This window comes from Temnothorax longispinosus, chromosome 5, assembly GCF_030848805.1.
Source record: "Temnothorax longispinosus isolate EJ_2023e chromosome 5, Tlon_JGU_v1, whole genome shotgun sequence".
Classification (NCBI taxonomy): Eukaryota; Metazoa; Arthropoda; class Insecta; order Hymenoptera; family Formicidae; genus Temnothorax; species Temnothorax longispinosus.
In genome coordinates, this window is record NC_092362.1 from 11,003,291 (window position 1) to 11,017,094 (window position 13,804).

Genomic DNA, 13,804 nt, shown 5'->3' on the forward strand with positions numbered 1-13,804 from the left:
TTCAAACACGTCGGCCAACAGCAAGACATCGGTTTTCAGGTATAGATCGCTGTATTCGCCCAGGGTTCGAACGGAGAATCGCTGCCATACGTTCGCGGCGTGCGCGTAATCGCTCTCGGATACGGTTTCACCGGTCAAGGAACTGTAAAATGAATCGCGCGGCGGTAAACACGTATCCTCCAGCTTTTCGACGCTGTCCACGTATTCGTATGGAAAGACACCTTTTCGCGTCAATAATTTGAAATCGTCGTCGGATAACGCGGAAAATTTTGATCGTATAATTTTTAATTTATCATTATCTAGGAAGGATGCCAATTTTGCGAGACTCGCGCTCAGAAATTTGTATGAGTCGATAAATCTTAACTGTATATCGTTTCGCGAATCAGATTTTTCCGCGGTGTCTTTCACGTGTTTAGTAAATGAGATGTACTTTTCCTTTGTTATAGGCAGTACATCGATCTTGCCTTCGAACGCGGCAGCTATCTCCTTGATAATAAAGTGCGCGTCATAGCCCGACAGATTGTGGAATATTACTGGGATGAAGTGAGGATCCTTATAATTCAGATTGCACGTCGAGTGTGCTGGACCTCTGTACCGCCCGGTCAGGTGGCAATGATCGCGCACTTTATTATCATCAGGCGCGAATTGTTGTTCGCATATATGACATTTTGTCGCGCTGTGAAATGTCTCCCACTCGTCTCGCGTTAGGTCTACCATGCATACAATGTCGGACAAGATGTTTTTTACGCGATGTGCCAATCCGTTGAGTTCCTCGACGAATCACGCGACACAGTCGTTATCGCGACAAAATCGATACGTCGATAACGTTTCGTCGTACGAACACTGTACGTAGTATGCTATACTACATACCCGATGATGTTGGTAGGCGTATGACGCGTGTTCCGTATCCGGTTGTGTCTTCTGCAGCACGCACTCCAGATCGGCGTACACCACGAAGGGAAGTCGCTCTTTCCTGCTGTGGTTCTTGAAGCTGAGCCATTTGTTGTCCTCGCTCGGTAGTCGGATTGCGCATTTGTTTACCTTTCGACATTCCACGGTGTGGGCCTCCAATTTCATGCTCGAATTAAAGTAGTGAAGACATCTGTAAAAAAGAAACACATATATTATAAATTTTTTACAAAAAAATATAAAATGATATATATTATTAATAAAAGTATAGGTACTTACCGATCGCAAAAAAATTTTTTGTTCTTTTTCTTGCTCAATTGCGAGCTCACGAGGCGGGATAGATGTTTAATCCACGCGAAATGTCCAACATTGTCGTCTCGTGGGTCCTGCATGTACAGCAGATTCACATGTTTTTTATCATTCGTGCGGTCGGTAAGCCGTATCGGGAGAACGTTTGAAGTCTTCTGTCCCTCGATGATATAGACATTGACGGATATATCGTTGAGTCGTTCGAACTGTTTAATTTGCCTCAACGTCATTGGGAACTCAATGTCTCGTACATTCAGTACCGTTGAATAATGCGGGTATGAAGATTCCCGTTCTGGATGTCTTTCGGCTGGATGCAAAGCAGCCGTCACGGCCCACGCAAAACACGCATTGTCCATAGACAGCACATTGATCACCGCGTTCTTCAATTTAATGTCTTCAGGCAATTTCATGTGACACCCCGCGCGCAAAGGATTGTACTTGTTGACGCTCACCGTCAAATTGAGGTTTCGAGTCAACGCCCAACCACTGTCGCGTTCCTGGAACTCCTCGAGTTTCGCTAATGTGGGCTCGATAACATGTAGCTCATACCACTCGCGCAAGTGCGATGTATCACAGAGTTCTATGTTATTTGTACATATACTCTTATTGGCACGTTTATCACCCGCCACAAACTCCCCGTTGAACGCGGTGTTCACTTTGACACAGTTATGTGTTTTTATAATGTCTCGCACTCGCTTGCATACGACGCTGCAGGCGTCTTCCAAAAACTGTCGCGGTTCTATGGTCTCTGTATTAATTATAGCACCGGTCATTATTCGCGTTTCGAACCCGGCGTCGATTTCTCGCCATACGAGTTCTGTCGCGCGCGTGTTGCCACTGGTACCGGCGTTCGCATAATCACCACCGCTATGAATAAATTGTCTTTCCAATCGCAACTTCACACCCTCGAGTCGCGCGATTCGGGCAACCAACGATTGCCTCTGCCCGATCGTTGGATTGTCGGAGAGCCGCTGACGTTTGGCACTACAGCGTGTCTCGAGCTGCTCGACGAATTCCGCGCATTGCAGCGCCCATGTGAAAAATTCACCCACGGTAGCTACTTGGTCGGACAGCTCCAATAGATCGCGTTCGGTTTGCTCGAATTGATCCATGTTTGATCACTTTCGCACCAGTTCTTTTATTATATCACTTCACAGCACTTGCACGTGATAACGTGATAACGTGTTTAACCACACAATATATCTCGATACTCTTTGACCGATGTATCGCTCTAAAATCTCACTAATGCGGCTCGATGCGCTTCATCCCTCATTATATACCCTTTGCTCTCTCTCTCGCTCCAACTGATTTTTTGAAAGATCTTTTTCTTTGTCTCGCGTACTGCGTCGTAAAAATAGCGCGAAATTGTTTAGTCTACGCGATAACACCCCCTTTTCCTAGAAAACATTTGCTTACGACGAACGTGTCCCGACAGGTTCGATGCGTTATCGGGTCGATCATCGTCCCGATGACGTCATTTCTTCCTTTGTTTTTTTCACGTACTGCGTAGTTGGATTGTTTTTTTAAGTATAAATCATGCTATATATTTTCTTCGCGCGCATTTCTATTCGAGCCATATATGCGACGTCCGCTGGAGCATCGGTTGCACGAATTGGTAATCACATATTGCATTATCGCATATCATAACATAGAAGCGAGGTGCCGATGTTCCAGCGGACCTCGGCGCTCGCCTTTACATAGATATATATATGTACATACATACATACATTATATTACATTATATACATTACGTTATATTCGGTAATGTCCCCAGTCATTTTTTTCCTTTGTCTTTCACGTACTGCGTAGATAGATTGTTTAGTCTACGCGCGATAACCGCCCCCCTTTTCCTAGAAATATGTTGTTTACGTCGAACGTGTCCCGATAGGTTCGATTGTTTAGTCTACGAGATAATCGATTGTTTAGTCTACGCGCGATAACACCCCCTTTTCCTAGAAAAATGTTGTTTACGACGAACATGTTTGGACAGGTTCGATGCGTTATCGGGTCGATCATCGTCCCGATGACGTCATTTCTTCCTTTGTCTTTCACGTACTGCGTAGTTAGATTGTTTAGTCTACGCGCGATAACCGCCCCCCTTTTCCTAGAAAAATGTTGCTTACGACGAACGTGTCCCGACAGGTTCGATGCGTCATCGACAAAAAAACACGCTACTACGCAGTGCCCTATCGAGTTAGTCTTACCATTGTGCGCCGCCTAGCGGCGTCGTTGCGAACGAGGCCCCCGCGGCGCGACGGACTCCGCGGCCCCCGCGGCCCCCGCGGACCCCCACGCGCCTCCCGCGGACCCTCGCGCGGCCCTCGCGCGGCCCCCGCGGCGCGACCGCGACCGCGAACCCGCGGCGCGGGTGAGTCATCCCGGTGAGTAATCCCGGTGACTCATCCCGGTGAGTCATCCCGGTGGTATGTCAGGTTCAACCCCCTCCCCCCTCTTCCCCGCGAAATCCGATACCCCTGTGTAACCCGATACCCCGCTCCTCTCCCCTCCCCTTCACCCCCCCCGCGAAATCCGATACCCCCCTCCCTCACCCCCCCTCGGAGCTCCCGGAGTGGAACCCGCCTAGTACAACTACTTCTTTCGGAAAGCTTTCAATGATATGTATTTTAGACATTTCAGAGAAATATTTCGTAATATTTCAGAAATATTTCAGTGAAAAGAGTCATAAATAATTTCGATGAAACGTTTCAGAAATACTTTTGAATGATTTTAATGTTACATTTCAATATTAATTTCCAAGTTATCTTTTGGAAAGCTTTCAATGATATATTATTTTGATAAAACGTTTCAGAAATATTTCTGAATGATTTCAATTATACATTTCAATATTAATTTCCAAGTTATCTTTCGGAAAGCTTTCTGAAACAAGTTTTGCTGTGTGGAAAGGAATTCCATGATATTGAAACTATTTCAATCCCTTTTTTGGACAGAATGGAATTCGAAAAGTCTTTAATTGAATTCCTGGCAATCCCGTTTTAATTCTTTTCAATCTTTTTTCGTTTGCTGGGATACGATGGACCTAATCTATTGTAGAATACTTAGTTCTAAATCCAAATTGGTAGTTCGGTGGAGCAACTGCCTTTCCTCAATGATATTGCCTAATCTCTTCAGTAATACTTTCTCAAAGATCTTTGACATAATTGAGAGTAGGGATAACCTCTATGAAGTTGGCCGGACAACTTTAACGAACTTTCATTAATTGGAATCGATTGGTGGTCGTTTGGTGGTTTTTGGTAGTCTAGTCCGATCGTTTGGTGGTTAGTCGTTTTACTGTAAAATAAAAATGAAATTTCCGGTGTGAAGTTAGCCGGACAATTTTTATTTTTCAACCAATTTAACTTTTTTATAGCTCATTCGACGCGGAATCGTTTGGTGGTCACGAATATCATCATAAAAACGTTTGGTGGTCAACCGTTTTCCCAGAAAATAAAAAAAATCGTATGCGCATAATGCTGGACATATCACCACTGTGCCATTAGCCGGAAAAATTGTATTTATCACCCAAATTGACTTTGATAGGGCTCAATCGACGCGGAATCGTTTGGTGGTCACAAATATCGTCATTAAAACGTTTGGTGGTCAATGGTTTTCCTAAGAAATAGAAAAAACCGTACTCTCACGCCATTGGTTGTATGACTCCGTGACGTTAGCTCGGTAATTTGATGGATAAACATTATTTATCAATCAAATTGACTTTCATACAACTCATTCGACGCGGAATCGTTTGGTGGTCACGAATATCGTCATTAAAACGTTTGGTGGTCAATCGTTCCGACTAATGACACAGAGGTGATATGTCCGGCATTATGCGCATACGGTTTTTTTATTTTCTGGGAAAACGGTTGATCACCAAACGTTTTACTGATTATATTCGTGACCACCCAACGATTCCGCGTCGATTGAGCCGTATGAAAGTCAATTTGATTGATAAATAATGTTTATCCATCAAATTACCGAGCTAACGTCACGGAGTCATACGACCAATGGCGTGAGAGTACGGTTTTTTCTATTTCTTAGGAAAACCATTGACCACCAAACGTTTTAATGACAATATTCGTGACCACCAAACGATTCCGCGTCGATTGAGCCCTATCAAAGTCAATTTGGGTGATAAATACAATTTTTCCGGCTAATGGCACAGTGGTGATATGTCCAGCATTATGCGCATACGATTTTTTTTATTTTCTGGGAAAACGGTTAACCATCATACGTTTTTATGATGATATTCGTGACCACCAAACGATTCCGCGTCGAATGAGCTATAAAAAAGTTAAATTGGTTGAAAAATAAAAATTGTCCGGCTAACTTCACACTGGAAATTTCATTTTTATTTTACAGGAAAACGACTAACCACCAAACGATCGGACTAGACTACCAAAAACCACCAAACGACCACCAATCGATTCCAATTAATGAAAGTTCGATACGTTGAAGTTGTCCGGCCAACTTCATAGAGGTGTAGGGATATTGGCCAGTACGAGGTCAACTCTATTGGCGGTTTTCTTGGCTTTGGTATAACGATTACTTCTGCGATTTTCTAATGTCGCGGGACATATCTTAGTTTAAAACAAGCATTTATTATATCCTGTAGCTTCCGCAGGGCTAGGTCCGGTAGCTGTTTCATAATTTGTCCAGTAATAAGATCGCATCCTGGTGCTTTCTTATTACTGAAGTTCCCAAGTAGCACAAAGAAATATTTTTTAAACGTTTTTAAAAACGTTTTTAGTAATGGAAAAAAAAGTTAAAAAAAAAAACGTTTAAATTAATAGATAGATTTTTTTTTTATTAAAAAATATTTAATTTAATATTGTAAAAAACGTCTTTTTAACATTAAAAAAATTTGTTTTTAATATTAAATAAATGTTTGTTAACATTAAAAAAATGTTTTATTAATATTAAATAAATGTTTTATGAACATTAAATAAATGTTTTGTTAACATTAAATATACGTTTTTTAAAAAATTGAATAAATAATTTATTAATAATATTAAATATATAATTTATTAACACTTTGAAAAATGTTTTTTCTAACGTAAAAGTAAATATATATCTTTTTATAGCATACAATTAAGAAACTTAGGCAAACAGATTCTAATAAAATATTCTTCCCGTAATGCAACATTTGATAGAAGTCATGAATAGTTTAATGGTATTAGATAACAATCTGCTGTTTAATTATATGCTTCACAATGAGAGGTATAAACTCTACCAATGCCATATAACTCCAAATATAAAAATACTGTAGACGACTGGTTAAGAACACCAGGAACCAAACTGAGTACCCAGTAAAAATTTTTTTATATAAAAAACATATCTATAATAATATAAGTAGAAAGAGCTGTAAGGGTCACAACGCGGATCACGGTGCGTTCAGATATAAATGTGATTTATTCCTCGAATTACAAAATTCCAAACGTTTCGGCTCAGTCTTTCGTTGTGCGTCGTGTCGATGGAATCTCGTCTTACAGATCGCTCTGCACAGATCATTCTCTTTGCCTTATTTTCTTATTATTCGGTTTGACTGCGATGTATTGTTTCAGTCCAGACTAACTGGTGAGTTTTTCTGAAACAATAAACTCACCATGTTAAGGGAGAATATATACTTTTGATATTAATATTATACTACTGAGGATGGCTCGGACAGGAGCCGAAACGTTTGGAATTTTGTAATTCGAGGAATAAATCACATTTATATCTGAACGCACCGTGATCCGCGTTGTGACCCTTACAGCCCTTTCTACTTATATTTTTATTTCGAGGGTCTTTACATCACACTTATATCTATAATATATATATATATGGGCAGATCCATTACTTTTCGACCAAAAGTTGCGGGGGTGGGTCACCGATTTTGATGCCGATTTTTTCCTCGAAAGTACACTAGAAAAGGAGATGATCCTGAAAATTGGAGCCCGATTCGATCAAATCCGGCCGCTGGAGAATTTTTTTAATTTAAAAAAAAGTCGATTTTTCAGTTATTTTCAAAAATTTATATCTCAGCTTCTATATAACTTAGAGACTCGTTTGAGGCCGCATTCTTTTCTGTAAACCCTCTACTTTTAAGGAAAAAATTGGTCATTGGTTTACACTCAAGTCCGGCTTCACGGCGAGCTGCTAACTAAACCACTGTTTTAGAGAAATTTTGCCTATTTTTGAAATGCTGTCATATCTACAGTTTTCGAAGTAGAGGGTTGATCAGCAGCTGATATTTTTTGTTCAGGTATACTCTGAAAAAATCTACCCACTTTTTACTTGATTGCTTCTATTTCGTTAAGTTATGGCCATCTAAAGCCGATCGATTTTCGAAAAATCGCCATTTTCAGATAGCCAGAACTTTTTTCTTTCAACTCGAAATCCTTTGAAATTTTCAGGAAATATACTTCATTATATCCTTAAACAACCCTGAAAATTTCAATTTTGGAATAGAAGTGGTTTCCGAGTTATGAAGTTTTTAAAATGTCAACTTTTCGATTTAATATGACATTTTTTGTGGTTTTATCATCAATTTTGTAAATTTAATGTAAATAATTGATATTTTTCGGAAAATATATTCGAAAATAAGGAGCAAAACAGATTGTTTGAGAAAATTGAGGGAAAAAATTAATATTTTTTATTTTAATTTATTTGTTTAAAATTTTTAAAAAGTAAATATTTGTTTATTTCTTTTAATAATATGTTGAATACAAATTTCCAAAGTATTTGAGAACTATCATGTCATGTTTAGCAAATTATACTTTGCTCATAATTTACCGCCAGTCTATTGAAAAAAAAAATAAAATAAATTAAATTAAATTAGATTTTTCAATAGACTGACGGTAAATTATGAGCAAAGTATAATTTGCTAAACATGACATGATAGTTCTCAAATACTTTGGAAATTTGTATTCAACATATTATTAAAAAAAATAAACAAATATTTACTTTTTAAAAATTTTAAACAAATAAATTAAAATAAAAAATATTAATTTTTTCCCTCAATTTTCTCAAACAATCCGTTTTGCTCCTTATTTTCGAATATATTTTCCGAAAAATATCAATTTGTTTGCACAAGCTCGCGCACAAGCCTGAACTCTAGAATTAGATGAGGAAGGAACAAATAAAAAGAATCCGTTTATTGAGAGAGAGATTGCGTTTAGTACTTTATGTAATTTAAAAGAGGCTAGATTGGGCAGAACTATACAAAGAATACCAACATTTGTTGCATAGGAGAAGGGAAACTGCCCTAAAACCTTCCCAGTATTCGTGAACAAAATTGTACATAAGTAATACAAAAAGACAATGTGAGTACAATAAATGCATAAAAGAACAAATAAATGGTTATCATAGAACAGTCCTTTCTTTAAACATATGTTATAATATACTTTGAAGTTTTAACTAAGGAATTTCTTTATAATATAAAAGCTTCAGTATAAGAAGAATTGTCATAGTAATTTTCATATAATCTCTCTTGACGTATTCAAGCTCAGCATTAATTATTCTTCTCTAAAGAAAGGATTGTTGGAAACATAAACATAAATCAATTATTACAAGAATATCACTTCAGATAAAATTTGTATAATCTGGGAAATAATGCATCAATCTCTTATTAAAATAATGAATAACTATTATCCTTCTATTAAATGAATTATTGTTAAGTTCAATACTGATTGAATATTTTCAAATTCGTGTCTAAATCAAGGCAAAGCATTATATTATATCATGAACGACAACAAAAACATAAGCAATAAGTTTCTCACTGAGTTTACTGAATTAAATATTGTAATATGCAGTCTTTGATTGACACACTCATTCACCATAGAATAAACGTAATATTTGATAATTAGTAATTCGCAAAATAATCACTAGAATAATATAAAGTAATTGAGCAAGAGCTTTTAGAACAACGCACGCAAACGGTTATTTGATAATTGTTTTACAACGCCTGAAACGATTTATATTTTTCGTAAAGAACGCATTCGAATTTAGTACGTAATACAAGTGAATGTAACGAAGGTCCGCAAACTAACGTAATGAACGATAAACGATATTATAGAATTGATTATACCTAATTAATCGCACAAAAGAAAGAAGTAAAGTTTTGCATTGAAATAAAATGGTTGCAACCAAAGAATTAAGTAATGAATGGACTTTTAGACTGAGCTAAGTATTACGATTTAACTGGATATGTAAGCTTAATGCAAGATTAACTAATCGGGAATTCCTTGTAAAGTATTAGACGGGATCTAATGTTAAAGAATCGGGAATTCTTTGTAATATGTTAGACGGGAATCTAACTGTCTCTCTCGTACAGATTAAAGGCGGTACCTTATAATTGCATCTTTGACATTACAGTAATGGTTGAAAGTTGCAATGATCAAACCAAGAGACGGTGTCTCGAACGTTCCAGAAAATGGCTTCCTTCCTTCGTTCCACGTGCCGGCATGGCTCGCCGGGACGTATCTCACTGGCTTCCTCTCAGCGACGATCGTAGTTGTCCGTATATCTCGTCGATTGATGTATGAGAAATAGTTATATTATTACTGCACACGGAGAGGCAGATCTCAGCTATCACACAACTTAACGACACGAGACGAAAAGATGACGCAATTATGTATCGAACTTAGATATAACGCACGATGTATCACGCGCGATGTCTCAGCAACGAATGCTCGCTCGGCCGGGCTGCGCGCCCCTCCTAACATGCTCAAGCATGCGCGGTAAACACGTGCCTCGCCGCCTGGGACGCAACGTTGTCGGCGCCGCTCGCGCGCTTTTTCCGCGAACTACGTAGAATATATATATATATTGTCCGCGTTCGGTTAAACTCGGAAACATTCGGGACGCTCGACAGCACACGGATGTACCTTCGCTTTGGTGTGCGTTGGCAGCATGTAGAGGGGGGGCGCTGCTAGCGCATGCCCAGTAGAGTTTCTCTAGTAAGAGTTAGGACACCGTCCGCCATTAATGGGGAATTATGCGAACGATCGAGAGAGACAGCCTTCCCACTCGTACTTTTCATGGGTCTTTGTCTCACTCCCACTTATAGCTTTGTTTCACTCCCATTAACGTCTTCCCCATTAATAGCGGAACCAATCAGGAGTCAGACCGGGGTGTCCTAACTCTTACTAGAGGAACTCTAATGCTCAGGGAGGCCTATTACGTATCTTTTTCACGAGGTAAAAATGTGAAAAATGAGCAGATTTACTAGATTTTGACCAATGAAATCGTAGATACTCTAGTGAACTCTTTCACTTTTCGCATTTTTACCTCGTAAAAATATACGTAATAGGCCCCCATCAGGGGCCCTATTTTGTTTGTCGTCGGTGTCGTTAACGGTGTCGGCGCAGCTTTTACACGATATCAAAAACCTGCGCAACGACGCTTATCGAACCGACAATTATCGGTAGGTAAGAACGGAATACGGGCCTAGCGCATCTCCTCCACATGCTGCCGACGTACACCACAAAGTGAAGGCATATCCGGTGTCGCACATATGTGTCTGGTATATTTATAGTCAAGGTCAATAAATGGACGCGGCGACAGCGTCGCATGGTCGCCATTTTTGACCCAGTGAGTATGTATCAGTCCGCATCAAAAATTATCTTTTTAATTATTTTATATCACACGTGCGTGGAAAGTGGCCTGTGAGCACTGCCTTAGATATTGTTCTGGATGCGAGGTTGTAATGAGATATTACGTATATCTTAATAAAGTTTATTTTTATAGCGTTTTCGACTGGGCCGGGTTTGCTCGCTCCGAGAGCGATTAATGACGTCACTTCGGTAAATCGACCAATGTTATTACTCGATTTGCTGAAGTGATGTCGATAATCGCTCTCGAAGCGAGCAAACCCGGCCCAGTCAAAAACGCTATTAAGAACTACGCCTCGTGTACATCGAACTAAAGACAAAAGAATACTGATGATGAATCTATATAAAACAAAGAAAAGTGTTATTGTGTGTCGACACTGGTGTTACAGAGATTTTAAACGTTTCGGGGTTGCTACATTGTCTGTTCCTACAGTACTCCCCCCTAAGTTCCTTCGCGATGATTTGTGAAGGTAACTGATTTAGTTCTGGAGCAAGTACGTAAGGGTACAGCTGGCCGGGATGTTCCTTGCTCCGGTTCTTCGTCAAGTTGTTGGGGTAGCGCCTCGATAAAAGCTGGTTTTAGTCTTTCGATTGAAATGTTACTATTCTCGCCGTTGATTTTCAGAGTGAAAACGCTTTCCGTAGGACGTTCCACGACTTCATACGGTCCTTCATACGGGGATTCCAATGGTATTTTGACAGCGTCCCTTCTGACAAAAACATGAGTGCAAGTAAATAGCGTATTATGAATAAATACTTTGCGTTTTTCGTGGTGTGCCGCGGGACTGGCACGAACTTTCCGCATGTGTTCACGGAACTTCTCGATGAATATTTGAGGATTAGCCGGGATATCTTCATTAGAGAAGAATTCTCCTGGTATACGTAATGTAGTACTATATGTTAATTCCGCCGCCGTTGCTTTAACGTCCTCCTTGTAACTTGAACGTAACCCTAGCAGGACCGTGGGAAGTATTTCTGTCCACCTCGAGTTTTCATGGCATTTAATTGCAGTTTTTAACGAGCAATGCCAGCGCTCGATCATGTCGTTAGAGGATGGATGATAAGCGGTTGTGCGAATGCGTTTACATCCTAAAAGATTAGTTAATGCTTGAAAAAGTGCGGATTTGAATTGCGTACCTCTATCGGTTGTTATGGTAGCAGGCACTCCGAATCTTGCGATCCAGTTCGCGTAGAAGACGGTTGCGACAGTGTCTGCAGTGATATCAGCAACGGGAACTGCTTCTGGCCAGCGCGTGAAACGGTCGATTATTGTGACACAATAGCGGTATCCTTGTGACTGCGGTAAAGGGCCGACGATATCCAGATGAACGTGGTTGAAACGTGCGTCAGGCATTGGAATTTTCTCCGGTTGAGTGTGAACGTGTCTGCTTATTTTATTTTGTTGACACGTTATACAAGCACGTGACCAGGCCGTGATATCTTATCCCATGCTGGGCCAGACGAATGTCCTCTGTATTAATCTTCTAGTGACGCGTTCGCTTGGATGAGATAGTGTATGAGTAGCGTTAAATATTTGTCTTCGAAGACTTGCGGGAACGTAAGGTCGAACATCATCTTGTGAAACATCACAATACAATGTTGTATCAGTGCCGGTTAGACATAGTTTGCGTAATTTAAGTGATGTATTTGATTTGAGAAGCTGTTGGAGTTCTTCGTCCGAAGTCTGCTCTTGCGCGAGTTCGTCAGTTAATACGATCCTTGGTAAATCGATGGTGCTCAAGCGCGATAAAGCATCAGCTACAATGTTGTCCTCTCCGTTTACGTGGACAATTTTCGTTGTGATTTGACCGATGAAGTCGATTTGGCGAAGCTGCCTTGGAGATGCCTTCTCCGCCTTTTGGTTGAAAACGTATATTAGTGGTTTGTGGTCTGTCACTATAGTTACTTCCACGAAATGACGAAAAAATTTTAGGCTCTTGTAAATCGCTAAAAGCTTACGGTCGTAAGTGCTGTATTTACTTTCTGCGGTGCTCAGCTTACGAGAGAAGAATGCGAGTGGTTCAAGTTTGTTATCGTGGAGTTGCTCTAACGATGATCCTATGACTGTATCTGATGCGTCTGTATGGAGTACCAATGGCGCGTTCTCGACGGGATGTGCGAGTAACGTCGCGTCAGCTAGTTGCTGTTTGCATAATGCAAATGCCTGCTCCGATTCTGGGGTTCATACTACTGGGCGTTTATCTCGACGTTTAGATCCTACGAGGTACGAGTTGAGCGTTGCTTGTGCTTGGGCAGCTCCTTTAACAAAACGTCGGTAGAAATTTATGATGCCCAAAAATCTGCGTAGTTCGCTTATATCCTTTGGTTTTGGATAATTTCGGATAACTTCCACTCGTTGTGGTAGAGGTTTGGATCTTTCAGCATTGATTAGGTATCCTAGATATTGTACCTCTTCTTTCCCGAATACGCACTTGCTGACATTAATTGAGAGACCGTATTTTCGAAGACGTTCAAAAATTATACGAAGATGCTTTTGGTGTTCCGCTGCATTTTTGGACGCTATAATGATGTCGTCGATGTAACAGAATACGAAGTCTAGTACACGAAAGATTTCGTCCATAAATCGTTGAAATGATTGTGCGGCGTTGCACAAGCCAAATGTCATTACGTTGAACTCGTACAACCCGAATGGAGTAATGACCGCTGTTTTGGGCCGGTCTTCTGGTGCGACGGGTATTTGATAATAAGCGCGTATCAGATCTAATGTTGAATATATAGTGCATCCGCGAAGACGGTGATTAAAATCATGGAGATGAGCAACAGGATATCGGTCTGGCTCGGTAACTCTGTTTACGCCGCGGTAGTCTCCGCAATAACGCCATTCGCCCGTTTTTTTCCGGACCAAGTGTAACGGACTAGCCCACGGGCTGCTAGACGGCTGACAGATTCCTTCAGTAATCATTTGAGCAAATTCGGCACGCGCGGCTCTTAGCTTTTCAGGCGACAACTGACGTGCGCGCGCGGCGACCGGTGGACCA

The 13,804-nt window shown here is 40.3% G+C and overlaps 1 protein-coding gene across 13 annotated transcripts in view; it reads left to right on the plus strand.

The window, feature by feature from the left end:
- Positions 1–13,804, plus strand: part of LOC139813865 (neprilysin-1) — a 268,145-nt gene that overhangs the window by 25,447 nt on the left and 228,894 nt on the right. The window contains exon 3 of one of the 13 annotated variants that reach the window (XM_071779672.1): positions 5,575–5,748. The exons of the other annotated variants lie outside the window; for them this stretch is intronic. The gene's annotated coding sequence lies outside the window, so the exon portion shown is untranslated. The remainder of the gene's footprint in view (positions 1–5,574; positions 5,749–13,804) is intronic. 13 annotated transcript variants of the gene reach the window in all.